General features: G+C 42.2%; 20 non-coding genes across 20 annotated transcripts; all 20 read right to left on the minus strand.

Moving 5' to 3' along the window:
* Positions 1-1073: 1073 nt before the first annotated feature.
* LOC142930760 (U5 spliceosomal RNA) lies at positions 1074-1189 on the minus strand. The gene has a single exon (XR_012946710.1). It is a non-coding gene; the product is annotated as a U5 spliceosomal RNA (small nuclear RNA).
* Positions 1190-2297: 1108 nt separating this feature from the next.
* Positions 2298-2413, minus strand: LOC142930645 (U5 spliceosomal RNA). Its single transcript, XR_012946595.1, has one exon. It is a non-coding gene; the product is annotated as a U5 spliceosomal RNA (small nuclear RNA).
* A 1794-nt stretch (positions 2414-4207) lies between these two features.
* Positions 4208-4323, minus strand: LOC142930720 (U5 spliceosomal RNA). The gene has a single exon (XR_012946671.1). It is a non-coding gene; the product is annotated as a U5 spliceosomal RNA (small nuclear RNA).
* Positions 4324-5440: 1117 nt separating this feature from the next.
* Positions 5441-5556, minus strand: LOC142930761 (U5 spliceosomal RNA). Its single transcript, XR_012946711.1, has one exon. It is a non-coding gene; the product is annotated as a U5 spliceosomal RNA (small nuclear RNA).
* A 1101-nt stretch (positions 5557-6657) lies between these two features.
* LOC142930656 (U5 spliceosomal RNA) lies at positions 6658-6773 on the minus strand. The gene has a single exon (XR_012946607.1). It is a non-coding gene; the product is annotated as a U5 spliceosomal RNA (small nuclear RNA).
* A 1787-nt stretch (positions 6774-8560) lies between these two features.
* Positions 8561-8676, minus strand: LOC142930721 (U5 spliceosomal RNA). Its single transcript, XR_012946672.1, has one exon. It is a non-coding gene; the product is annotated as a U5 spliceosomal RNA (small nuclear RNA).
* Positions 8677-9794: 1118 nt separating this feature from the next.
* On the minus strand, positions 9795-9911 carry LOC142930653 (U5 spliceosomal RNA). The gene has a single exon (XR_012946604.1). It is a non-coding gene; the product is annotated as a U5 spliceosomal RNA (small nuclear RNA).
* Positions 9912-11011: 1100 nt separating this feature from the next.
* On the minus strand, positions 11012-11127 carry LOC142930657 (U5 spliceosomal RNA). The gene has a single exon (XR_012946608.1). It is a non-coding gene; the product is annotated as a U5 spliceosomal RNA (small nuclear RNA).
* Positions 11128-12235: 1108 nt separating this feature from the next.
* LOC142930718 (U5 spliceosomal RNA) lies at positions 12236-12351 on the minus strand. The gene has a single exon (XR_012946669.1). It is a non-coding gene; the product is annotated as a U5 spliceosomal RNA (small nuclear RNA).
* A 1080-nt stretch (positions 12352-13431) lies between these two features.
* LOC142930736 (U5 spliceosomal RNA) lies at positions 13432-13547 on the minus strand. Its single transcript, XR_012946686.1, has one exon. It is a non-coding gene; the product is annotated as a U5 spliceosomal RNA (small nuclear RNA).
* Positions 13548-14666: 1119 nt separating this feature from the next.
* On the minus strand, positions 14667-14782 carry LOC142930710 (U5 spliceosomal RNA). The gene has a single exon (XR_012946661.1). It is a non-coding gene; the product is annotated as a U5 spliceosomal RNA (small nuclear RNA).
* A 1116-nt stretch (positions 14783-15898) lies between these two features.
* On the minus strand, positions 15899-16014 carry LOC142930762 (U5 spliceosomal RNA). The gene has a single exon (XR_012946712.1). It is a non-coding gene; the product is annotated as a U5 spliceosomal RNA (small nuclear RNA).
* Positions 16015-17113: 1099 nt separating this feature from the next.
* LOC142930684 (U5 spliceosomal RNA) lies at positions 17114-17229 on the minus strand. The gene has a single exon (XR_012946635.1). It is a non-coding gene; the product is annotated as a U5 spliceosomal RNA (small nuclear RNA).
* Positions 17230-18341: 1112 nt separating this feature from the next.
* On the minus strand, positions 18342-18457 carry LOC142930719 (U5 spliceosomal RNA). The gene has a single exon (XR_012946670.1). It is a non-coding gene; the product is annotated as a U5 spliceosomal RNA (small nuclear RNA).
* A 1125-nt stretch (positions 18458-19582) lies between these two features.
* LOC142930737 (U5 spliceosomal RNA) lies at positions 19583-19698 on the minus strand. The gene has a single exon (XR_012946687.1). It is a non-coding gene; the product is annotated as a U5 spliceosomal RNA (small nuclear RNA).
* A 1116-nt stretch (positions 19699-20814) lies between these two features.
* LOC142930667 (U5 spliceosomal RNA) lies at positions 20815-20930 on the minus strand. Its single transcript, XR_012946618.1, has one exon. It is a non-coding gene; the product is annotated as a U5 spliceosomal RNA (small nuclear RNA).
* Positions 20931-22041: 1111 nt separating this feature from the next.
* LOC142930764 (U5 spliceosomal RNA) lies at positions 22042-22157 on the minus strand. Its single transcript, XR_012946714.1, has one exon. It is a non-coding gene; the product is annotated as a U5 spliceosomal RNA (small nuclear RNA).
* Positions 22158-23254: 1097 nt separating this feature from the next.
* LOC142930659 (U5 spliceosomal RNA) lies at positions 23255-23370 on the minus strand. Its single transcript, XR_012946609.1, has one exon. It is a non-coding gene; the product is annotated as a U5 spliceosomal RNA (small nuclear RNA).
* A 1099-nt stretch (positions 23371-24469) lies between these two features.
* Positions 24470-24585, minus strand: LOC142930666 (U5 spliceosomal RNA). Its single transcript, XR_012946617.1, has one exon. It is a non-coding gene; the product is annotated as a U5 spliceosomal RNA (small nuclear RNA).
* A 1071-nt stretch (positions 24586-25656) lies between these two features.
* LOC142930637 (U5 spliceosomal RNA) lies at positions 25657-25774 on the minus strand. The gene has a single exon (XR_012946588.1). It is a non-coding gene; the product is annotated as a U5 spliceosomal RNA (small nuclear RNA).
* Between the last annotated feature and the right edge of the window lie 520 nt (positions 25775-26294).

Raw genomic sequence — 26294 nt, forward strand, 5'->3', positions numbered from 1 at the left:
TTTATCCTATGGGACCTGTTCTTCGCAACTTTACTAAAATTAAAACGTCCTTTGATACAACTTAAAATCAGTGATTATTTAATTTCTATTCATGTTTTTACAAGAGGGTTATTAAAGTAAAGGTAATGTTATTCTGCACATAGTTTACTTCACATTGTGATCATTGTACATAATTACAGTATTGGACCAATGGCAGACCCGTAAACATGGCCAATAACTTGGCCAGCATCCGTTAGCTTTTTAAAATACTGTATTTTAACAAACATATTTTAAGAAATATACTGTATTGTCATGTATTATATGTATTATGCATACCAACTGTCATCTATTATCTACATATGGCACTGCATGTTTTATTTAAACACTAGCCTTTTGCCCGTCCAAGGACGGGTGTATTGCAATAAATCTGAAACTTGCAAGCGAAAAGCAGACCGCGACGTGATATTCATTGCATTCATGCGTGTGCAATTTTTTTTTAATGCGCGGTGACACAGACCTATTTCATGTTAAGGTTATAATCCCTTGTTCATCATGACGTCCTTTTTACTCTGATGTCTCAATAGTGTTACGGAAATCTCGTGACAGGAGGGTTCTGCCTATGTAGTGAGGGGTGTAAGTTGACGCCTAGGATAGGGGAGGAGGCCCCTTGGCCCCCCATGTGTAGTGACTTCAGCCGCTAATAATTAGGAATGGGGGGAGGAGGTGTCGATTTGGAGGACGTCACCTGCTCTTGAAAATTAATGAGGGGGACTGGTCGATGTGGAGTGATGTTACGAGAGTTAAGGACAGACATTAATGGGTGATTATAGTAGGTATTCGGGGGGGGTGCATCAAGCGTACGTACGCAGGTGGGGGGGGGGGGGTAAAAGTACGCGTGCATACAGGGAGGGGGAAAGGGGATGGACCCTAAACTGCAATACACCCGTCCATGGACGGGCTATAGGCTAGTCAGATAATAAATAGCTGTATAACTTTGTTGCAATGAACACAAAGTGTGTCCCCCCCCCCCTCTCTTTTCATGACGTGAAGCACCCGTACCCAGCAACCTCAATCTTTTTGTTACTTTCAAGGAAACCCTGCCAGAGCAGGGTTACGAAAAATAGTTTAAGACTCATTAGAGTGTTCCTCTCCACGGAAATCTTTAGTAAAAGGCGAAAGATTTATTCGCTCTGAAGAGAAACCAGAGTAAAGTTTAGTTCCATCATTAGTAGGTACTTATCGGAACACTCCTACATTTATCCTATGGGACCTGTTCTTCGCAACTTTACTAAAATTAAAACGTCCTTTGATACAACTTAAAATCAGTGATTATTTAATTTCCATTCATGTTTTTACACGAGGGTTATTAAAGTAAAGGTAATGTTATTCTGCACATAGTTTACTTCACATTGTGATCATTGTACATAATTACAGTATTGGACCAATGGCGGACCCGTAAACATGGCCAATAACTTGGCCAGCATCCGTTAGATTTTTAAAATACTGTATTTTAACAAACATATTTTAAGAAATATACTGTATAGTCATGTATTATATGTATTATGCATACCAACTGTCATCTATTATCTACATATAGTGCTGCATGTTTTATTTAAACACTAGCCTTTTGCCCGTCCAAGGACGGGTGTATTGCAGTAAATCTGAAACTTGCAAGCGAAAAGCAGACCGCGACGTGATATTCATTGCATTAATGCGCGTGCAATTTGTAAGGGAGCGGTGACATAGACCTATTTCATTTTAAGGTTATAATCCCTTGTTCATCATGACGTCCTTTTTACTCTGATGTCTCAATAGCGTTACGGAAATCGCGTGACATGAGGGTTCTGCCTATGTAGTGAGGGGTGTAAGTTGACGCCTAGGATAGGGGAGGAGGCCCCTTGGCCCCCGCTGTGTAGTTACTTCAGCCGCTAATAATTAGGAATGGGGGGAGGGGGTGTCGATTTGGAGGACGTCACCTGCTCTTGAATATTAATGAGGGGGACTGGTCGATGTGGAGTGATGTTACGAGAGTTAAGGACAGACAATAATGGGTGATTATAGTAGGTAGTCGGGAGGGGGGTGCATCAAGCGTACGTACGCAGGGGGGGGTAAAAGTACGCGTGCATACAGGGAGGGGGAAAGGGGATGGACCCTAAACTGCAATACACCCGTCCTTGGACGGGCTATAGGCTAGTCAGATCATAAATAGCTGCGTAACTTTGTCGCAATGAACACAAAGTGTGTCCCCCCCCCCTCTCTTTTCATGATGTGAAGCACCCATACCAAGCAACCTCAATCTTTTTGTTACTTTCAAGGAAACCCTGCCAGAGCAGGGTTACGAAAAATAGTTTAAGACTCATAAGAGTGTTCCTCTCCACGGAAATCTTTAGTAAAAGGCGAAAGATTTATTCGCTCTGAAGAGAAACCAGAGTAAAGTTTAGTTCCATCATTAGTAGGTACTTATCGGAACACTCCTACATTTATCCTATGGGACCTGTTCTTCGCAACTTTACTAAAATTAAAACGTCCTTTGATACAACTTAAAATCAGTGATTATTTAATTTCCATTCATGTTTTTACACGAGGGTTATTAAAGTAAAGGTAATGTTATTCTGCACATAATTTACTTCACATTGTGATCATTGTACATAATTACAGCATTGGACCAATGCCGGACCCGTAAACATGGCCAATAACTTGGCCAACATCCGTTAGCTTTTTAAAATACTGTATTTTAACAAACATATTTAAGAAATATACTGTATTGTCATGTATTATATGTATTATGCATACCAACTGTCATCTATTATCTACATATGGCACTGCATGTTTTATTTAAACACTAGCCTTTTGCCCGTCCAAGGACGGGTGTATTGCAATAAATCTGAAACCTGCAAGCGAAAAGCAGACCGCGACGTGATATTCATTGCATTAATGCGTGTGCAATTTTTTTTTAATGCGCGGTGACACAGACCTATTTCATGTTAAGGTTATAATCCCTTGTTCATCATGACGTCCTTTTTACTCTGATGTCTCAATAGCGTTACGGAAATCGCGTGACATGAGGGTTCTGCCTATGTAGTGAGGGGTGTAAGTTGACGCCTAGGATAGGGGAGGAGGCCCCTTGGCCCCCGCTGTGTAGTTACTTCAGCCGCTAATAATTAGGAATGGGGGGAGGGGGTGTCGATTTGGAAGACGTCACCTGCTCTTGAATATTAATGAGGGGGACTGGTCGATGTGGAGTGATGTTACGAGAGTTAAGGACAGACATTAATGGGTAATTATAGTAGGTATTTGGGGGGGGTGCATCAAGCGTACGTACGCAGGGGGGGGGGGGGGGGTAAAAGTACGCGTGCATACAGGGAGGGGGAAAGGGGATGGCCCCTAAACTGAAATACACCCGTCCTTGGACAGGCTATAGGCTAGTCAGATCATAAATAGCTGCGTAACTTTGTCACAATGAACACAAAGTGTGCCCACCCCCCTCTCTTTTCATGATGTGAAGCACCCATACCCAGCAACCTCAATCTTTTGTTACTTTCAAGGAAACCCTGCCAGAGCAGGGTTACGAAAAATAGTTTGAGACTCATTAGAGTGTTCCTCTCCACGGAAATTGCATTAATGCGCGTGCAATTTGTAAGGGAGCGGTGACATAGACCTATTTCATTTTAAGGTTATAATTCCTTGTTCATCATGACGTCCTTTTTACTCTGATGTCTCAATAGCGTTACGGAAATCGCGTGACATGAGGGTTCTGCCTATGTGGTGAGGGGTGTAAGTTGACGCCTAGGATAGGGGAGGAGGCCCCTTGGCCCCCGCTGTGTAGTTACTTCAGCCGCTAATAATTAGGAATGGGGGGAGGGGTTGTCGATTTGGAGGACGTCACCTGCTCTTGAATATTAATGAGGGGGGCTGGTCGATGTGGAGTGATGTTACGAGAGTTAAGGACAGACATTATAGTAGGTATTCGGGGGGGGGGTGCATCAAGCTTACATACGCAGGTGGGGGGGGGGGGGGGGGGGTAAAAGTGTGCGTGCATACAGGGAGGGGGAAAGGGGATGGACGCTAAACTGCATTACACCCGTCCTTGGACAGGCTATAGGCTAGTCAGATAATAAATAGCTGCGTAACTTTGTCGCAATGAACACAAAGTGTGTTCCCCCCTCTCTTTTCATGACGTGAAGCACCCGTACCCAGGAACCTCAATCTTTTTGTTACTTTCAAGGAAACCCTGCCAGAGCAGGGTTATGAAAAATAGTTTAAGACTCATAAGAGTGTTCCTCTCCACGGAAATCTTTAGTAAAAGGCGAAATATTTATTCGCTCAGAAGAGAAACCAGAGTAAAGTTTAGTTCCATCATTAGAAGGTACTTATCGGAACACTCCTACATTTATCCTATGGGACCTGTTCTTCGCAACTTTAGTAAAATTAAAACGTCCTTTGATACATCTTAAAATCAGTGATTATTTAATTTCCATTCATGTATTTACACGAGGGTTATTAAAGTAAAGGTAATGTTATTCTGCACATAGTTTACTTCACATTGTGATCATTGTACATAATTACAGTATTGGACTAATGGCGGACCCGTAAACATGGCCCAAAAACTTGGTCAGCATCCGTTAGCTTTTTAAAATACTGTATTTTAACAAACATTTTAAGAAATATACTGTATTGTCATGTATTATATGTATTATGCATACCAACTGTCATCTATTAACTACATATGGCACTGCATGTTTTATTTAAACACTAGACTTTTGCCCGTCCAAGGACGGGTGTATTGCAATAAATCTGAAACTTGCAAGCGAAAAGCAGACCGCGACGTGATATTCATTGCATTAATGCGTGTGCAATTTTTTTTTAATGCGCGGTGACACAGACCTATTTCATTTTAAGGTTATAATCCCTTGTTCATCATGACGTCCTTTTTACTCTGATGTCTCAATAGCGTTACGGAAATCGCGTGACATGAGGGTTCTGCCTATGTAGTGAGGGGTGTAAGTTGACGCCTAGGATAGGGGAGGAGGCCCCTTGGCCCCCGCTGTGTAGTTACTTCAGCCGCTAATAATTAGGAATGGGGGGAGGGGGTGTCGATTTGGAGGACGTCACCTGCTCTTGAATATTAATGAGGGGGACTGGTCGATGTGGAGTGATGTTACGAGAGTTAAGGACAGACATTAATGGGTGATTATAGTAGGTATTCGGGGGGGGTGCATCAAGCTTACATACGCAGGTGGGGGGGGGGGGGGGTAAAAGTAAGCGTGCATACAGGGAGGGGGAAAGGGGATGGACCCTAAACTGAAATACACCGGTCCTTGGACGGGCTATAGGCTGGTCAGATAATAAATAGCTGCGTAACTTTGTCGCAATGAACACAAAGTGTGTCCCCCCCCCTCTCTTTTCATGACGTGAAGCACCCGTACCAAGCAACGTCAATCTTTTTGTTACTTTCAAGGAAACCCTGCCAGAGCAGGGTTACGAAAAATAGTTTAAGACTCATTAGAGTGTTCCTCTCCACGGAAATCTTTAGTAAAAGGCGAAAGATTTATTCGCTCTGAAGAGAAACCAGAGTAAAGTTAAGTTCCATCATTAGTAGGTACTTATCAGAACCCTCCTACATTTATCCTATGGGACCTGTTCTTCGCAACTTTAGTAAAATTAAAACGTCCTATGATAAAACTTAAAATCAGTGATTATTTAATTTCCATTTATGTTTTTACACGAGGGTTATTAAAGTAAAGGTAATAGTATTCTGCAAATAGTTTACTTCACATTGTGTTCATTGTACATAATTACAGTATTGGACCAATGGCGGACCCGTAAACATGGCCCAAAAACTTGATAAGCATCCGTTAGCTTTTTAAAATACTGTATTTTAACAAACATATTTTAAGAAACACTGTATTGTCACGTATTATATGTATTATACATACCAACTGTCATCTATTATCTAAATATGGCGCTGCATGTTTTATTTAAACACTAGCCTTTTGCCCGTCCAAGGACGGGTGTATTGCAGAAAATCTGAAACTTGCAAGCGAAAAACAGTCCACGACGTGAAATTCATTGCATTAATGCGCGGTGACACAGACCTATTTCATGTTAAGGTTATAATCCCTTGTTCATCATGACGTCCTTTTTACTCTGATGTCTCAATAGCGTTTCAGAAATCTCTTGACATGAGGGTTCTGCCTATGTAGTGAGGGGTTTAAGTTGACGCCTAGGATAGGGGAGGAGGCCCATTGGCCCCCCATGTGTAGTGACTTCAGCCGCTAATAATTAGGAATGGGGGGAGGAGGTGTCGATTTGGAGGACGTCACCTGCTCTTGAATATTAATGAGGGGGACTGGTCGATGTGGAGTGATGTTACGAGAGTTAAGGACAGACATTAATGGGTGATTATAGTAGGTATTGGGGGGGGGGGGTGCATCAAGCGTACGTACGCAGGTGGGGGGGGGGGGGGTAAAAGTACGCGTGCATACAGGGAGGGGGGAAAGGGGATGGACCCTAAACTGAAATACACCCGTCCTTGGACGGGCGATAGGCTAGTCAGATAATAAATAGCTGCGTAACTTTGTTGCAATGAACACAAAGTGTGTCACCCACCCCCCTCTCTTTTCATGACGTGAAGCACCCGTACCCAGCAACCTCAATCTTTTTGTTACTTTCAAGGAAACCCTGCCAGAGCAGGGTTACGAAAAATAGTTTAAGACTCATTAGAGTGTTCCTCCCCACGGAAATCTTTAGTAAAAGGCGAAAGATTTATTCGCTCTGAAGAGAAACCAGAGTAAAGTTTAGTTCCATCACTACTAGGTACTTATCGGAACACTCCTACATTTATCCTATGGGACCTATTCTTCGCAACTTTAGTAAAATTAAAACGTCCTTTGATACAACTTAAAATCAGTGATTATTACATTTCCATTCATGTTTTTACACGAGGGTTATTAAAGTAAAGGTAATGTTATTCTGCACATAGTTTACTTCACATTGTGTTCATTGTACATAATTACAGTATTGGACCAATGCCGGACCCGTAAACATGGCCAATAACTTGGCCAACATCCGTTAGCTTTTTAAAATACTGTATTTTAACAAACATATTTAAGAAATATACTGTATTGTCATGTATTATATGTATTATGCATACCAACTGTCATCTATTATCTACATATGGCACTGCATGTTTTATTTAAACACTAGCCTTTTGCCCGTCCAAGGACGGGTGTATTGCAATAAATCTGAAACCTGCAAGCGAAAAGCAGACCGCGACGTGATATTCATTGCATTAATGCGTGTGCAATTTTTTTTTAATGCGCGGTGACACAGACCTATTTCATGTTAAGGTTATAATCCCTTGTTCATCATGACGTCCTTTTTACTCTGATGTCTCAATAGCGTTACGGAAATCGCGTGACATGAGGGTTCTGCCTATGTAGTGAGGGGTGTAAGTTGACGCCTAGGATAGGGGAGGAGGCCCCTTGGCCCCCGCTGTGTAGTTACTTCAGCCGCTAATAATTAGGAATGGGGGGAGGGGGTGTCGATTTGGAAGACGTCACCTGCTCTTGAATATTAATGAGGGGGACTGGTCGATGTGGAGTGATGTTACGAGAGTTAAGGACAGACATTAATGGGTAATTATAGTAGGTATTTGGGGGGGGTGCATCAAGCGTACGTACGCAGGGGGGGGGGGGTAAAAGTACGCGTGCATACAGGGAGGGGGAAAGGGGATGGCCCCTAAACTGAAATACACCCGTCCTTGGACAGGCTATAGGCTAGTCAGATCATAAATAGCTGCGTAACTTTGTCACAATGAACACAAAGTGTGCCCACCCCCCTCTCTTTTCATGATGTGAAGCACCCATACCCAGCAACCTCAATCTTTTGTTACTTTCAAGGAAACCCTGCCAGAGCAGGGTTACGAAAAATAGTTTGAGACTCATTAGAGTGTTCCTCTCCACGGAAATTGCATTAATGCGCGTGCAATTTGTAAGGGAGCGGTGACATAGACCTATTTCATTTTAAGGTTATAATTCCTTGTTCATCATGACGTCCTTTTTACTCTGATGTCTCAATAGCGTTACGGAAATCGCGTGACATGAGGGTTCTGCCTATGTGGTGAGGGGTGTAAGTTGACGCCTAGGATAGGGGAGGAGGCCCCTTGGCCCCCGCTGTGTAGTTACTTCAGCCGCTAATAATTAGGAATGGGGGGAGGGGTTGTCGATTTGGAGGACGTCACCTGCTCTTGAATATTAATGAGGGGGACTGGTCGATGTGGAGTGATGTTACGAGAGTTAAGGACAGACATTATAGTAGGTATTCGGGGGGGGGGTGCATCAAGCTTACATACGCAGGTGGGGGGGGGGGGGGGGTAAAAGTGTGCGTGCATACAGGGAGGGGGAAAGGGGATGGACGCTAAACTGCATTACACCCGTCCTTGGACAGGCTATAGGCTAGTCAGATAATAAATAGCTGCGTAACTTTGTCGCAATGAACACAAAGTGTGTTCCCCCCTCTCTTTTCATGACGTGAAGCACCCGTACCCAGGAACCTCAATCTTTTTGTTACTTTCAAGGAAACCCTGCCAGAGCAGGGTTATGAAAAATAGTTTAAGACTCATAAGAGTGTTCCTCTCCACGGAAATCTTTAGTAAAAGGCGAAATATTTATTCGCTCAGAAGAGAAACCAGAGTAAAGTTTAGTTCCATCATTAGAAGGTACTTATCGGAACACTCCTACATTTATCCTATGGGACCTGTTCTTCGCAACTTTAGTAAAATTAAAACGTCCTTTGATACATCTTAAAATCAGTGATTATTTAATTTCCATTCATGTATTTACACGAGGGTTATTAAAGTAAAGGTAATGTTATTCTGCACATAGTTTACTTCACATTGTGATCATTGTACATAATTACAGTATTGGACTAATGGCGGACCCGTAAACATGGCCCAAAAACTTGGTCAGCATCCGTTAGCTTTTTAAAATACTGTATTTTAACAAACATTTTAAGAAATATACTGTATTGTCATGTATTATATGTATTATGCATACCAACTGTCATCTATTATCTACATATGGCACTGCATGTTTTATTTAAACACTAGACTTTTGCCCGTCCAAGGACGGGTGTATTGCAATAAATCTGAAACTTGCAAGCGAAAAGCAGACCGCGACGTGATATTCATTGCATTAATGCGTGTGCAATTTTTTTTTAATGCGCGGTGACACAGACCTATTTCATTTTAAGGTTATAATCCCTTGTTCATCATGACGTCCTTTTTACTCTGATGTCTCAATAGCGTTACGGAAATCGCGTGACATGAGGGTTCTGCCTATGTAGTGAGGGGTGTAAGTTGACGCCTAGGATAGGGGAGGAGGCCCCTTGGCCCCCGCTGTGTAGTTACTTCAGCCGCTAATAATTAGGAATGGGGGGAGGGGGTGTCGATTTGGAGGACGTCACCTGCTCTTGAATATTAATGAGGGGGACTGGTCGATGTGGAGTGATGTTACGAGAGTTAAGGACAGACATTAATGGGTGATTATAGTAGGTATTCGGGGGGGGGTGCATCAAGCTTACATACGCAGGTGGGGGGGGGGGGGGGGTAAAAGTAAGCGTGCATACAGGGAGGGGGAAAGGGGATGGACCCTAAACTGAAATACACCGGTCCTTGGACGGGCTATAGGCTGGTCAGATAATAAATAGCTGCGTAACTTTGTCGCAATGAACACAAAGTGTGTCCCCCCCCCTCTCTTTTCATGACGTGAAGCACCCGTACCAAGCAACGTCAATCTTTTTGTTACTTTCAAGGAAACCCTGCCAGATCAGGGTTACGAAAAATAGTTTAAGACTCATTAGAGTGTTCCTCTCCACGGAAATCTTTAGTAAAAGGCAAAAGATTTATTCGCTCTGAAGAGAAACCAGAGTAAAGTTAAGTTCCATCATTAGTAGGTACTTATCAGAACCCTCCTACATTTATCCTATGGGACCTGTTCTTCGCAACTTTAGTAAAATTAAAACGTCCTATGATAAAACTTAAAATCAGTGATTATTTAATTTCCATTTATGTTTTTACACGAGGGTTATTAAAGTAAAGGTAATAGTATTCTGCAAATAGTTTACTTCACATTGTGTTCATTGTACATAATTACAGTATTGGACCAATGGCGGACCCGTAAACATGGCCCAAAAACTTGATAAGCATCCGTTAGCTTTTTAAAATACTGTATTTTAACAAACATATTTTAAGAAACACTGTATTGTCACGTATTATATGTATTATACATACCAACTGTCATCTATTATCTAAATATGGCGCTGCATGTTTTATTTAAACACTAGCCTTTTGCCCGTCCAAGGACGGGTGTATTGCAGAAAATCTGAAACTTGCAAGCGAAAAACAGTCCACGACGTGAAATTCATTGCATTAATGCGCGGTGACACAGACCTATTTCATGTTAAGGTTATAATCCCTTGTTCATCATGACGTCCTTTTTACTCTGATGTCTCAATAGCGTTTCAGAAATCTCTTGACATGAGGGTTCTGCCTATGTAGTGAGGGGTTTAAGTTGACGCCTAGGATAGGGGAGGAGGCCCATTGGCCCCCCATGTGTAGTGACTTCAGCCGCTAATAATTAGGAATGGGGGGAGGAGGTGTCGATTTGGAGGACGTCACCTGCTCTTGAATATTAATGAGGGGGACTGGTCGATGTGGAGTGATGTTACGAGAGTTAAGGACAGACATTAATGGGTGATTATAGTAGGTATTGGGGGGGGGGGGGTGCATCAAGCGTACGTACGCAGGTGGGGGGGGGGGGTAAAAGTACGCGTGCATACAGGGAGGGGGGAAAGGGGATGGACCCTAAACTGAAATACACCCGTCCTTGGACGGGCGATAGGCTAGTCAGATAATAAATAGCTGCGTAACTTTGTTGCAATGAACACAAAGTGTGTCACCCACCCCCCTCTCTTTTCATGACGTGAAGCACCCGTACCCAGCAACCTCAATCTTTTTGTTACTTTCAAGGAAACCCTGCCAGAGCAGGGTTACGAAAAATAGTTTAAGACTCATTAGAGTGTTCCTCCCCACGGAAATCTTTAGTAAAAGGCGAAAGATTTATTCGCTCTGAAGAGAAACCAGAGTAAAGTTTAGTTCCATCACTACTAGGTACTTATCGGAACACTCCTACATTTATCCTATGGGACCTATTCTTCGCAACTTTAGTAAAATTAAAACGTCCTTTGATACAACTTAAAATCAGTGATTATTACATTTCCATTCATGTTTTTACACGAGGGTTATTAAAGTAAAGGTAATGTTATTCTGCACATAGTTTACTTCACATTGTGTTCATTGTACATAATTACAGTATTGGACCAATGGCGGACCCGTAAACATGGCCAATAACTTGGCCAGCATCCGTTAGCTTTTTAAAATACTGTATTTTAACAAACATATTTTAAGAAATACTGTATTGTCATGTATTATATGTATTATGCATACCAACTGTCATCTATTATCTACATATGGCGCTGCATGTTTTATTTCAACACTAGCCTTTTGCCCGTCCAAGGACGGGTGTATTGCAATAAATCTGAAACTTGCAAGCGAAAAGCAGACCGCGACGTGATATTCATTGCATTAATGCGTGTGCAATTATTTTTTTAATGCGCGGTGACACAGACCTATTTCATGTTAAGGTTATAATCCCTTGTTCATCATGACGTCCTTTTTACTCCGATGTCTCAATAGCGTTACGGAAATCTCGTGACATGAGGGTTCTGCCTATGTAGTGAGGGGTGTAAGTTGACGCCTAGGATAGGGGAGGAAGCCCATTGGCACCCCATGTGTAGTGACTTCAGCCGCTAATAATTAGGAATGGGGGGAGGTGTCGATTTGGAGGACGTCACCTGCTCTTGAATATTAATGAGGGGGACTGGTCGATGTGGAGTGATGTTACGAGAGTTAAGGACAGACATTAATGGGTGATTATAGTAGGTATTCGGGGGGGGGTGCATCAAGCGTACGTACGCAGGTGGGGGGGGGGTAAAAGTACGCGTGCATACAGGGAGGGGGAAAGTGGAAAGACCCTAAACTGAAATACACCCGTCCTTGGACGGGCTATAGGCTAGTCAGGTAAAAAATAGCTGCGTCACTTTGTCGCAATGAACAGAAAGTGTGTCCCCCCCTCTCTTTTCATGACGTGAAGTACCCGTACCCAGCAACCTCAATCTTTTTGTTACTTTCAAGGAAACCCTGCCAAAGCAGGGTTACGAAACATAGTTTAAGGCTCATTAGAGTGTTCCTCCCCACGGAAATCTTTAGTAAAAGGCGAAAGATTTATTCGCTCTGAAGAGAAACCAGAGTCAAGTTTAGTTCCATCATTAGTAGGTACTTATCGGAACACTCCTACATTTATCCTATGGGACCTGTTCTTCGCAACTTTAGTAAAATTAAAACGTCCTTTGATACAACTTAAAATCAGTGATTATTAAATTTCCATTCATGTTTTTACACGAGGGTTATTAAAGTAAAGGTAATGTTATTCTGCACACAGTTTACTTCACATTGTGTTCATTGTACATAATTACAGTATTGGACCAATGGCGGACCCGTAAACATGGCCAATAACTTGGCCAGCATCCGTTAGCTTTTTAAAATACTGTATTTTAACAAACATATTTTAAGAAATACTGTATTGTCATGTATTATATGTATTATGCATACCAACTGTCATCTATTATCTACATATGGCGCTGCATGTTTTATTTCAACACTAGCCTTTTGCCCGTCCAAGGACGGGTGTATTGCAGTAAATCTGAAACTTGCAAGCGAAAAGCAGACCGCGACGTGATATTCATTGCATTAATGCGTGTGCAATTATTTTTTTAATGCGCGGTGACACAGACCTATTTCATGTTAAGGTTATAATCCCTTGTTCATCATGACGTCCTTTTTACTCTGATGTCTCAATAGCGTTACGGAAATCTCGTGACATGAGGGTTCTGCCTATGTAGTGAGGGGTGTAAGTTGACGCCTAGGATAGGGGAGGAGGCCCATTGGCCCCCCATGTGTAGTGACTTCAGCCGCTAATAATTAGGAATGGGGGGAGGAGGTGTCGATTTGGAGGACGTCACCTGCTCTTGAATATTAATGAGGGGGACTGGTCGATGTGGAGTGATGTTACGAGAGTTAAGGACAGACATTAATGGGTGATTATAGTAGGTATTCGGGGGGGGGGGTGCATCAAGCGTACGTACGCAGGTGGGGGGGGGGGATAAAAGTACGCGTGCATACAGGGAGGGGGAAAGGGGATGGACCCTAAACTGAAATACACCCGTCCTTGGACGGGCTATAGGCTAGACAGATAATAAATAGCTGCGTAACTTTGTCACAATGAACACAAAGTGTGTCCCCCCCCCACTCTTTTCATGACGTGAAGCACCCGTACCCTGCCAGAGCAGGGTTACGAAAAATAGTTTAAGACTCATTAGAGTGTTCCTCTCCACGGAAATCTTTAGTAAAAGGCGAAAGATTTATTCGCTCTGAAGAGAAACCAGAGTATTGTTTAGTTCCATCATTAGTAGGTACTTATCAGAACCCACCTACATTTATCCTATGGGACCTGTTCTTCGCAACTTTAGTAAAATTAAAACGTCCTTTGATACAACTTAAAATCAGTGATTATTTAATTTCCATTCATGTTTTTTACACGAGGGTTATTAAAGTAAAGGTAATAGTATTCTGCACATAGTTTACTTCACATTGTGTTCATTGTACATAATTACAGTATTGGACCAATGGCGGACCCGTAAACGTGGCCCAAAAACTTGGTAAGCATCCGTTAGCTTTTTAAAATACTGTATTTTAACAAACATATTTTAAGAAACACTGTATTGTCACGTATTATATGTATTATACATACCAACTGTCATCTATTATCTACATATGGCGCTGCATGTTTTATTTAAACACTAGCCTTTTGCCCGTCCAAGGACGGGTGTATTGCAGTAAATCTGAAACTTGCAAGCGAAAAGCAGACCACGACGTGATATTCATTGCATTAATGCGTGTGCAATTTTTAATGGAGCGGTGACATAGACCTATTTCATTTTAAGGTTATAATCCCTTGTTCATCATGACGTCCTTTTTACTCCGATGTCTCAATAGCGTTACGGAAATCGCGTGACATGAGGGTTCTGCCTATGTAGTGAGGGGTGTAAGTTGACGCCTAGGATAGGGGAGGAGGCCCATTGGCCCCCCAAGTGTAGTGACTTCAGCCGCTAATAATTAGGAATGGGGGGAGGGGGTGTCCATTTGGAGGACGTCACCTGCTCTTGAATATTAATGAGGGGGGCTGGTCGATGTGGAGTGATGTTACGAGAGTTAAGGACAGACATTAATGGGTGATTATAGTAGGTATTCGGGGGGGGGGGGGTGGTGCATCAAGTGTACATACGCAGGTGGGGGGGGGGGGGTAAAAGTAAGCGTGCATACAGGGAGGGGGAAAGGGGATGGACGCTAAACTGCATTACACCCGTCCTTGGACAGGCTATAGGCTAGTCAGATAATAAATAGCTGCGTAACTTTGTCGCAATGAACACAAAGTGTGTTCCCCCCTCTCTTTTCATGACGTGAAGCACCCGTACCCAGGAACCTCAATCTTTTTGTTACTTTCAAGGAAACCCTGCCAGAGCAGGGTTATGAAAAATAGTTTAAGACTCATAAGAGTGTTCCTCTCCACGGAAATCTTTAGTAAAAGGCGAAAGATTTATTCGCTCAGAAGAGAAACCAGAGTAAAGTTTAGTTCCATCATTAGAAGGTACTTATCGGAACACTCCTACATTTATCCTATGGGACCTGTTCTTCGCAACTTTAGTAAAATTAAAACGTCCTTTGATACATCTTAAAATCAGTGATTATTTAATTTCCATTCATGTATTTACACGAGGGTTATTAAAGTAAAGGTAATGTTATTCTGCACATAGTTTACTTCACATTGTGATCATTGTACATAATTACAGTATTGGACTAATGGCGGACCCGTAAACATGGCCCAAAAACTTGGTCAGCATCCGTTAGCTTTTTAAAATACTGTATTTTAACAAACATTTTAAGAAATATACTGTATTGTCATGTATTATATGTATTATGCATACCAACTGTCATCTATTATCTACATATGGCACTGCATGTTTTATTTAAACACTAGCCTTTTGCCCGTCCAAGGACGGGTGTATTGCAATAAATCTGAAACTTGCAAGCGAAAAGCAGACCGCGACGTGATATTCATTGCATTAATGCGTGTGCAATTTTTTTTTAATGCGCGGTGACACAGACCTATTTCATTTTAAGGTTATAATCCCTTGTTCATCATGACGTCCTTTTTACTCTGATGTCTCAATAGCGTTACGGAAATCGCGTGACATGAGGGTTCTGCCTATGTAGTGAGGGGTGTAAGTTGACGCCTAGGATAGGGGAGGAGGCCCCTTGGCCCCCGCTGTGTAGTTACTTCAGCCGCTAATAATTAGGAATGGGGGGAGGGGGTGTCGATTTGGAGGACGTCACCTGCTCTTGAATATCAATGAGGGGGACTGGTCGATGTGGAGTGATGTTACGAGAGTTAAGGACAGACATTAATGGGTGATTATAGTAGGTATTCGGGGGGGGTGCATCAAGCTTACATACGCAGGTGGGGGGGGGGGGGGTAAAAGTAAGCGTGCATACAGGGAGGGGGAAAGGGGATGGACCCTAAACTGAAATACACCGGTCCTTGGACGGGCTATAGGCTGGTCAGATAATAAATAGCTGCGTAACTTTGTCGCAATGAACACAAAGTGTGTCCCCCCCCCTCTCTTTTCATGACGTGAAGCACCCGTACCAAGCAACGTCAATCTTTTTGTTACTTTCAAGGAAACCCTGCCAGAGCAGGGTTACGAAAAATAGTTTAAGACTCATTAGAGTGTTCCTCTCCACGGAAATCTTTAGTAAAAGGCGAAAGATTTATTCGCTCTGAAGAGAAACCAGAGTAAAGTTAAGTTCCATCATTAGTAGGTACTTATCAGAACCCTCCTACATTTATCCTATGGGACCTGTTCTTCGCAACTTTAGTAAAATTAAAACGTCCTATGATAAAACTTAAAATCAGTGATTATTTAATTTCCATTTATGTTTTTACACGAGGGTTATTAAAGTAAAGGTAATAGTATTCTGCAAATAGTTTACTTCACATTGTGTTCATTGTACATAATTACAGTATTGGACCAATGGCGGACCCGTAAACATGGCCCAAAAACTTGATAAGCATCCGTTAGCTTTTTAAAATACTGTATTTTAACAAACATATTTTAAGAAACACTGTATTGTCACGTATTATATGTATTATACATACCAACTGTCATCTATTATCTAAATATGGCGCTGCATGTTTTATTTAAACACTAGCCTTTTGCCCGTCCAAGGACGGGTGTATTGCAGAAAATCTGAAACTTGCAAGCGAAAAACAGTCCACGACGTGAAATTCATTGCATTAATGCGCGGTGACACAGACCTATTTCATGTTAAGGTTATAATCCCTTGTTCATCATGACGTCCTTTTTACTCTGATGTCTCAATAGCGTTTCAGAAATCTCTTGACATGAGGGTTCTGCCTATGTAGTGAGGGGTTTAAGTTGACGCCTAGGATAGGGGAGGAGGCCCATTGGCCCCCCATGTGTAGTGACTTCAGTCGCTAATAATTAGGAATGGAGGGAGGAGGTGTCGATTTGGAGGACGTCACCTGCTCTTGAATATTAATGAGGGGGACTGGTCGATGTGGAGTGATGTTACGAGAGTTAAGGACAGACATTAATGGGTGATTATAGTAGGTATTGGGGGGGGGGGGTGCATCAAGCGTACGTACGCAGGTGGGGGGGGGGGGTAAAAGTACGCGTGCATACAGGGAGGGGGGAAAGGGGATGGACCCTAAACTGAAATACACCCGTCCTTGGACGGGCGATAGGCTAGTCAGATAATAAATAGCTGCGTAACTTTGTTGCAATGAACACAAAGTGTGTCACCCACCCCCCTCTCTTTTCATGACGTGAAGCACCCGTACCCAGCAACCTCAATCTTTTTGTTACTTTCAAGGAAACCCTGCCAGAGCAGGGTTACGAAAAATAGTTTAAGACTCATTAAAATATTCCTCCCCACGGAAATCTTTAGTAAAAGGCGAAAGATTTATTCGCTCTGAAGAGAAACCAGAGTAAAGTTTAGTTCCATCACTACTAGGTACTTATCGGAACACTCCTACATTTATCCTATGGGACCTATTCTTCGCAACTTTAGTAAAATTAAAACGTCCTTTGATACAACTTAAAATCAGTGATTATTAAATTTCCATTCATGTTTTTACACGAGGGTTATTAAAGTAAAGGTAATGTTATTCTGCACATAGTTTACTTCACATTGTGTTCATTGTACATAATTACAGTATTGGACCAATGGCGGACCCGTAAACATGGCCAATAACTTGGCCAGCATCTGTTAGCTTTTTAAAATACTGTATTTTAACAAACATATTTTAAGAAATACTGTATTGTCATGTATTATATGTATTATGCATACCAACTGTCATCTATTATCTACATATGGCGCTGCATGTTTTATTTCAACACTAGCCTTTTGCCCGTCCAAGGACGGGTGTATTGCAATAAATCTGAAACTTGCAAGCGAAAAGCAGACCGCGACGTGATATTCATTGCATTAATGCGTGTGCAATTATTTTTTTAATGCGCGGTGACACAGACCTATTTCATGTTAAGGTTATAATCCCTTGTTCATCATGACGTCCTTTTTACTCCGATGTCTCAATAGCGTTACGGAAATCTCGTGACATGAGGGTTCTGCCTATGTAGTGAGGGGTGTAAGTTGACGCCTAGGATAGGGGAGGAAGCCCATTGGCACCCCATGTGTAGTGACTTCAGCCGCTAATAATTAGGAATGGGGGGAGGTGTCGATTTGGAGGACGTCACCTGCTCTTGAATATTAATGAGGGGGACTGGTCGATGTGGAGTGATGTTACGAGAGTTAAGGACAGACATTAATGGGTGATTATAGTAGGTATTCGGGGGGGGGTGCATCAAGCGTACGTACGCAGGTGGGGGGGGGGGGGGTAAAAGTACGCGTGCATACAGGGAGGGGGAAAGTGGAAAGACCCTAAACTGAAATACACCCGTCCTTGGACGGGCTATAGGCTAGTCAGATAAAAAATAGCTGCGTCACTTTGTCGCAATGAACAGAAAGTGTGTCCCCCCCTCTCTTTTCATGACGTGAAGTACCCGTACCCAGCAACCTCAATCTTTTTGTTACTTTCAAGGAAACCCTGCCAAAGCAGGGTTACGAAACATAGTTTAAGGCTCATTAGAGTGTTCCTCCCCACGGAAATCTTTAGTAAAAGGCGAAAGATTTATTCGCTCTGAAGAGAAACCAGAGTCAAGTTTAGTTCCATCATTAGTAGGTACTTATCGGAACACTCCTACATTTATCCTATGGGACCTGTTCTTCGCAACTTTAGTAAAATTAAAACGTCCTTTGATACAACTTAAAATCAGTGATTATTAAATTTCCATTCATGTTTTCACACGAGGGTTATTAAAGTAAAGGTAATGTTATTCTGCACATAGTTTACTTCACATTGTGTTCATTGTACATAATTACAGTATTGGACCAATGGCGGACCCGTAAACATGGCCAATAACTTGGCCAGCATCCGTTAGCTTTTAAAAATACTGTATTTTAACAAACATATTTTAAGAAATACTGTATTGTCATGTATTATATGTATTATGCATACCAACTGTCATCTATTATCTACATATGGCGCTGCATGTTTTATTTCAACACTAGCCTTTTGCCCGTCCAAGGACGGGTGTATTGCAGTAAATCTGAAACTTGCAAGCGAAAAGCAGACCGCGACGTGATATTCATTGCATTAATGCGTGTGCAATTATTTTTTTAATGCGCGGTGACACAGACCTATTTCATGTTAAGGTTATAATCCCTTGTTCATCATGACGTCCTTTTTACTCTGATGTCTCAATAGCGTTACGGAAATCTCGTGACATGAGGGTTCTGCCTATGTAGTGAGGGGTGTAAGTTGACGCCTAGGATAGGGGAGGAGGCCCATTGGCCCCCCATGTGTAGTGACTTCAGCCGCTAATAATTAGGAATGGGGGGAGGAGGTGTCGATTTGGAGGACGTCACCTGCTCTTGAATATTAATGAGGGGGACTGGTCGATGTGGAGTGATGTTACGAGAGTTAAGGACAGACATTAATGGGTGATTATAGTAGGTATTCGGGGGGGGGGGGGGTGCATCAAGCGTACGTACGCAGGTGGGGGGGGGGGGGGGGATAAAAGTACGCGTGCATACAGGGAGGGGGAAAGGGGATGGACCCTAAACTGAAATACACCCGTCCTTGGACGGGCTATAGGCTAGACAGATAATAAATAGCTGCGTAACTTTGTCACAATGAACACAAAGTGTGTCCCCCCCCCACTCTTTTCATGACGTGAAGCACCCGTACCCAGCAAACTCAATCTTTTTGTTACTTTCAAGGAAACCCTGCCAGAGCAGGGTTACGAAAAATAGTTTAAGACTCATTAGAGTGTTCCTCTCCACGGAAATCTTTAGTAAAAGGCGAAAGATTTATTCGCTCTGAAGAGAAACCAGAGTATTGTTTAGTTCCATCATTAGTAGGTACTTATCAGAACCCACCTACATTTATCCTATGGGACCTGTTCTTCGCAACTTTAGTAAAATTAAAACGTCCTTTGATACAACTTAAAATCAGTGATTATTTAATTTCCATTCATGTTTTTTACACGAGGGTTATTAAAGTAAAGGTAATAGTATTCTGCACATAGTTTACTTCACATTGTGTTCATTGTACATAATTACAGTATTGGACCAATGGCGGACCCGTAAACGTGGCCCAAAAACTTGGTAAGCATCCGTTAGCTTTTTAAAATACTGTATTTTAACAAACATATTTTAAGAAACACTGTATTGTCACGTATTATATGTATTATACATACCAACTGTCATCTATTATCTACATATGGCGCTGCATGTTTTATTTAAACACTAGCCTTTTGCCCGTCCAAGGACGGGTGTATTGCAGTAAATCTGAAACTTGCAAGCGAAAAGCAGACCACGACGTGATATTCATTGCATTAATGCGTGTGCAATTTTTAAGGGAGCGGTGACATAGACCTATTTCATTTTAAGGTTATAATCCCTTGTTCATCATGACGTCCTTTTTACTCCGATGTCTCAATAGCGTTACGGAAATCGCGTGACATGAGGGTTCTGCCTATGTAGTGAGGGGTGTAAGTTTACGCCTAGGATAGGGGAGGAGGCCCATTGGCCCCCCAAGTGTAGTGACTTCAGTCGCTAATAATTAGGAATGGGGGGAGGGGGTGTCCATTTGGAGGACGTCACCTGCTCTTGAATATTAATGAGGGGGGCTGGTCGATGTGGAGTGATGTTACGAGAGTTAAGGACAGACATTAATGGGTGATTATAGTAGGTATTCGGGGGGGGGTGGTGCATCAAGTGTACATACGCAGGTGGGGGGGGGGGGTAAAAGTAAGCGTGCATACAGGGAGGGGGAAAGGGGATGGACCCTAAACTGAAATACACCCGTCCTTGGACGGGCTATAGGCTGGTCAGATAATAAATAGCTGCGTAACTTTGTCGCAATGAACACAAAGTGTGTCCCCCCCCCTCTCTTTTCATGACGTGAAGCACCCGTACCAAGCAACGTCAATCTTTTTGTTACTTTCAAGGAAACCCTGCCAGAGCAGGGTTATGAAAAATAGTTTAAGACTCATTAGAGTGTTCCTCTCCACGGAAATCTTTAGTAAAAGGCGAAAGATTTATTCGCTCTGAAGAGAAACCAGAGTAAAGTTAAGTTCCATCATTAGTAGGTACTTATCAGAACCCACCTACATTTATCCTATGGGACCTGTTCTTCGCAACTTTAGTAAAATTAAAACGTCCTATGATAAAACTTAAAATCAGTGATTATTTAATTTCCATTCATGTTTTTTACACGAGGGTTATTAAAGTAAAGGTAATAGTATTCTGCACATAGTTTACTTCACATTGTGTTCATTGTACATAATTACAGTATTGGACCAATGGCGGACCCGTAAACGTGGCCCAAAAACTTGGTAAGCATCCGTTAGCTTTTTAAAATACTGTATTTTAACAAACATATTTTAAGAAACACTGTATTGTCACGTATTATATGTATTATACATACCAACTGTCATCTATTATCTACATATGGCGCTGCATGTTTTATTTAAACACTAGCCTTTTGCCCGTCCAAGGACGGGTGTATTGCAGTAAATCTGAAACTTGCAAGCGAAAAGCAGACCACGACGTGATATTCATTGCATTAATGCGTGTGCAATTTTTAAGGGAGCGGTGACATAGACCTATTTCATTTTAAGGTTATAATCCCTTGTTCATCATGACGTCCTTTTTACTCCGATGTCTCAATAGCGTTACGGAAATCGCGTGACATGAGGGTTCTGCCTATGTAGTGAGGGGTGTAAGTTGACGCCTAGGATAGGGGAGGAGGCCCATTGGCCCCCCAAGTGTAGTGACTTCAGCCGCTAATAATTAGGAATGGGGGGAGGGGGTGTCCATTTGGAGGACGTCACCTGCTCTTGAATATTAATGAGGGGGGCTGGTCGATGTGGAGTGATGTTACGAGAGTTAAGGACAGACATTAATGGGTGATTATAGTAGGTATTCGGGGGGGGGGGGGGTGGTGCATCAAGTGTACATACGCAGGTGGGGGGGGGGGGTAAAAGTAAGCGTGCATACAGGGAGGGGGAAAGGGGATGGACCCTAAACTGAAATACACCCGTCCTTGGACGGGCTATAGGCTGGTCAGATAATAAATAGCTGCGTAACTTTGTCGCAATGAACACAAAGTGTGTCCCCCCCCCCCCTTCTCTTTTCATGTACCAAGCAACGTCAATCTTTTTGTTACTTTCAAGGAAACCCTGCCAGAGCAGGGTTACGAAAAATAGTTTAAGACTCATTAGAGTGTTCCTCTCCACGGAAATCTTTAGTAAAAGGCGAAAGATTTATTCGCTCTGAAGAGAAACCAGAGTAAAGTTAAGTTCCATCATTAGTAGGTACTTATCAGAACCCTCCTACATTTATCCTATGGGACCTGTTCTTCGCAACTTTAGTAAAATTAAAACGTCCTATGATAAAACTTAAAATCAGTGATTATTTAATTTCCATTTATGTTTTTACACGAGGGTTATTAAAGTAAAGGTAATAGTATTCTGCAAATAGTTTACTTCACATTGTGTTCATTGTACATAATTACAGTATTGGACCAATGGCGGACCCGTAAACATGGCCCAAAAACTTGATAAGCATCCGTTAGCTTTTTAAAATACTGTATTTTAACAAACATATTTTAAGAAACACTGTATTGTCACGTATTATATGTATTATACATACCAACTGTCATCTATTATCTAAATATGGCGCTGCATGTTTTATTTAAACACTAGCCTTTTGCCCGTCCAAGGACGGGTGTATTGCAGAAAATCTGAAACTTGCAAGCGAAAAACAGTCCACGACGTGAAATTCATTGCATTAATGCGCGGTGACACAGACCTATTTCATGTTAAGGTTATAATCCCTTGTTCATCATGACGTCCTTTTTACTCTGATGTCTCAATAGCGTTTCAGAAATCTCTTGACATGAGGGTTCTGCCTATGTAGTGAGGGGTTTAAGTTGACGCCTAGGATAGGGGAGGAGGCCCATTGGCCCCCCATGTGTAGTGACTTCAGCCGCTAATAATTAGGAATGGGGGGAGGAGGTGTCGATTTGGAGGACGTCACCTGCTCTTGAATATTAATGAGGGGGACTGGTCGATGTGGAGTGATGTTACGAGAGTTAAGGACAGACATTAATGGGTGATTATAGTAGGTATTGGGGGGGGGGGTGCATCAAGCGTACGTACGCAGGTGGGGGGGGGGGTAAAAGTACGCGTGCATACAGGGAGGGGGGAAAGGGGATGGACCCTAAACTGAAATACACCCGTCCTTGGACGGGCGATAGGCTAGTCAGATAATAAATAGCTGCGTAACTTTGTTGCAATGAACACAAAGTGTGTCACCCACCCCCCTCTCTTTTCATGACGTGAAGCACCCGTACCCAGCAACCTCAATCTTTTTGTTACTTTCAAGGAAACCCTGCCAGAGCAGGGTTACGAAAAATAGTTTAAGACTCATTAGAGTGTTCCTCCCCACGGAAATCTTTAGTAAAAGGCGAAAGATTTATTCGCTCTGAAGAGAAACCAGAGTAAAGTTAAGTTCCATCACTACTAGGTACTTATCGGAACACTCCTACATTTATCCTATGGGACCTATTCTTCGCAACTTTAGTAAAATTAAAACGTCCTTTGATACAACTTAAAATCAGTGATTATTACATTTCCATTTATGTTTTTACACGAGGGTTATTAAAGTAAAGGTAATAGTATTCTGCAAATAGTTTACTTCACATTGTGTTCATTGTACATAATTACAGTATTGGACCAATGGCGGACCCGTAAACATGGCCCAAAAACTTGATAAGCATCCGTTAGCTTTTTAAAATACTGTATTTTAACAAACATATTTTAAGAAACACTGTATTGTCACGTATTATATGTATTATACATACCAACTGTCATCTATTATCTAAATATGGCGCTGCATGTTTTATTTAAACACTAGCCTTTTGCCCGTCCAAGGACGGGTGTATTGCAGAAAATCTGAAACTTGCAAGCGAAAAACAGTCCACGACGTGAAATTCATTGCATTAATGCGCGGTGACACAGACCTATTTCATTTTAAGGTTATAATCCCTTGTTCATCATGACGTCCTTTTTACTCTGATGTCTCAATAGCGTTTCAGAAATCTCTTGACATGAGGGTTCTGCCTATGTAGTGAGGGGTTTAAGTTGACGCCTAGGATAGGGGAGGAGGCCCATTGGCCCCCCATGTGTAGTGACTTCAGCCGCTAATAATTAGGAATGGGGGGAGGAGGTGTCGATTTGGAGGACGTCACCTGCTCTTGAATATTAATGAGGGGGACTGGTCGATGTGGAGTGATGTTACGAGAGTTAAGGACAGACATTAATGGGTGATTATAGTAGGTATTGGGGGGGGGTGCATCAAGCGTACGTACGCAGGTGGGGGGGGGGGGGGGTAAAAGTACGCGTGCATACAGGGAGGGGGGAAAGGGGATGGACCCTAAACTGAAATACACCCGTCCTTGAACGGGCGATAGGCTAGTCAGATAATAAATAGCTGCGTAACTTTGTTGCAATGAACACAAAGTGTGTCACCCACCCCCCTCTCTTTTCATGACGTGAAGCACCCGTACCCAGCAACCTCAATCTTTTTGTTACTTTCAAGGAAACCCTGCCAGAGCAGGGTTACGAAAAATAGTTTAAGACTCATTAGAGTGTTCCTCCCCACGGAAATCTTTAGTAAAAGGCAAAAGATTTATTCGCTCTGAAGAGAAACCAGAGTAAAGTTTAGTTCCATCACTACTAGGTACTTATCGGAACACTCCTACATTTATCCTATGGGACCTATTCTTCGCAACTTTAGTAAAATTAAAACGTCCTTTGATACAATTTAAAATCAGTGATTATTAAATTTCCATTCATGTTTTTACACGAGGGTTATTAAAGTAAAGGTAATGTTATTCTGCACATAGTTTACTTCACATTGTGTTCATTGTACATAATTACAGTATTGGACCAATGGCGGACCCGTAAACATGGCCAATAACTTGGCCAGCATCCGTTAGCTTTTTAAAATACTGTATTTTAACAAACATATTTTAAGAAATACTGTATTGTCATGTATTATATGTATTATGCATACCAACTGTCATCTATTATCTACATATGGCGCTGCATGTTTTATTTCAACACTAGCCTTTTGCCCGTCCAAGGACGGGTGTATTGCAGTAAATCTGAAACTTGCAAGCGAAAAGCAGACCGCGACGTGATATTCATTGCATTAATGCGTGTGCAATTATTTTTTTAATGCGCGGTGACACAGACCTATTTCATGTTAAGGTTATAATCCCTTGTTCATCATGACGTCCTTTTTACTCTGATGTCTCAATAGCGTTACGGAAATCTCGTGACATGAGGGTTCTGCCTATGTAGTGAGGGGTGTAGTGACTTCAGCCGCTAATAATTAGGAATGGGGGGAGGAGGTGTCGATTTGGAGGACGTCACCTGCTCTTGAATATTAATGAGGGGGACTGGTCGATGTGGAGTGATGTTACGAGAGTTAAGGACAGACATTAATGGGTGATTATAGTAGGTATTCGGGGTGGGGGGTGCATCAAGCGTACGTACGCACGCAGGTGGGGGGGGGGATAAAAGTACGCGTGCATACAGGGAGGGGGAAAGGGGATGGACCCTAAACTGAAATACACCCGTCCTTGGACGGGCTATAGGCTAGACAGATAATAAATAGCTGCGTAACTTTGTCACAATGAACACAAAGTGTGTCCCCCCCCCACTCTTTTCATGACGTGAAGCACCCGTACCCAGCAAACTCAATCTTTTTGTTACTTTCAAGGAAACCCTGCCAGAGCAGGGTTAAGAAAAAGTAGTTTAAGACTCATTAGAGTGTTCCTCTCCACGGAAATCTTTAGTAAAAGGCGAAAGATTTATTCGCTCTGAAGAGAAACCAGAGTATTGTTTAGTTCCATCATTAGTAGGTACTTATCAGAACCCTCCTACATTTATCCTATGGGACCTGTTCTTCGCAACTTTAGTAAAATTAAAACGTGCTTTGATACAACTTCAAATCAGTGATTATTTAATTTCCATTCATGTTTTTTACACGAGGGTTATTAAAGTAAAGGTAATAGTATTCTGCACATAGTTTACTTCACATTGTGTTCATTGTACATAATTACAGTATTGGACCAATGGCGGACCCGTAAACGTGGCCCAAAAACTTGGTACGCATCCGTTAGCTTTTTAAAATACTGTATTTTAACAAACATATTTTAAGAAACACTGTATTGTCACGTATTATATGTATTATACATACCAACTGTCATCTATTATCTACATATGGCGCTGCATGTTTTATTTAAACACGAGCCTTTTGCCCGTCCAAGGACGGGTGTATTGCAGTAAATCTGAAACTTGCAAGCGAAAAGCAGACCACGACGTGATATTCATTGCATTAATGCGTGTGCAATTTTTAA

Source organism: Petromyzon marinus, chromosome 42 (genome assembly GCF_048934315.1).
Source record: "Petromyzon marinus isolate PM22_M1 ecotype Great Lakes invasive population chromosome 42, UKy_Petmar_22M1.pri1.0, whole genome shotgun sequence".
Taxonomy (NCBI): Eukaryota; Metazoa; Chordata; class Hyperoartia; order Petromyzontiformes; family Petromyzontidae; genus Petromyzon; species Petromyzon marinus.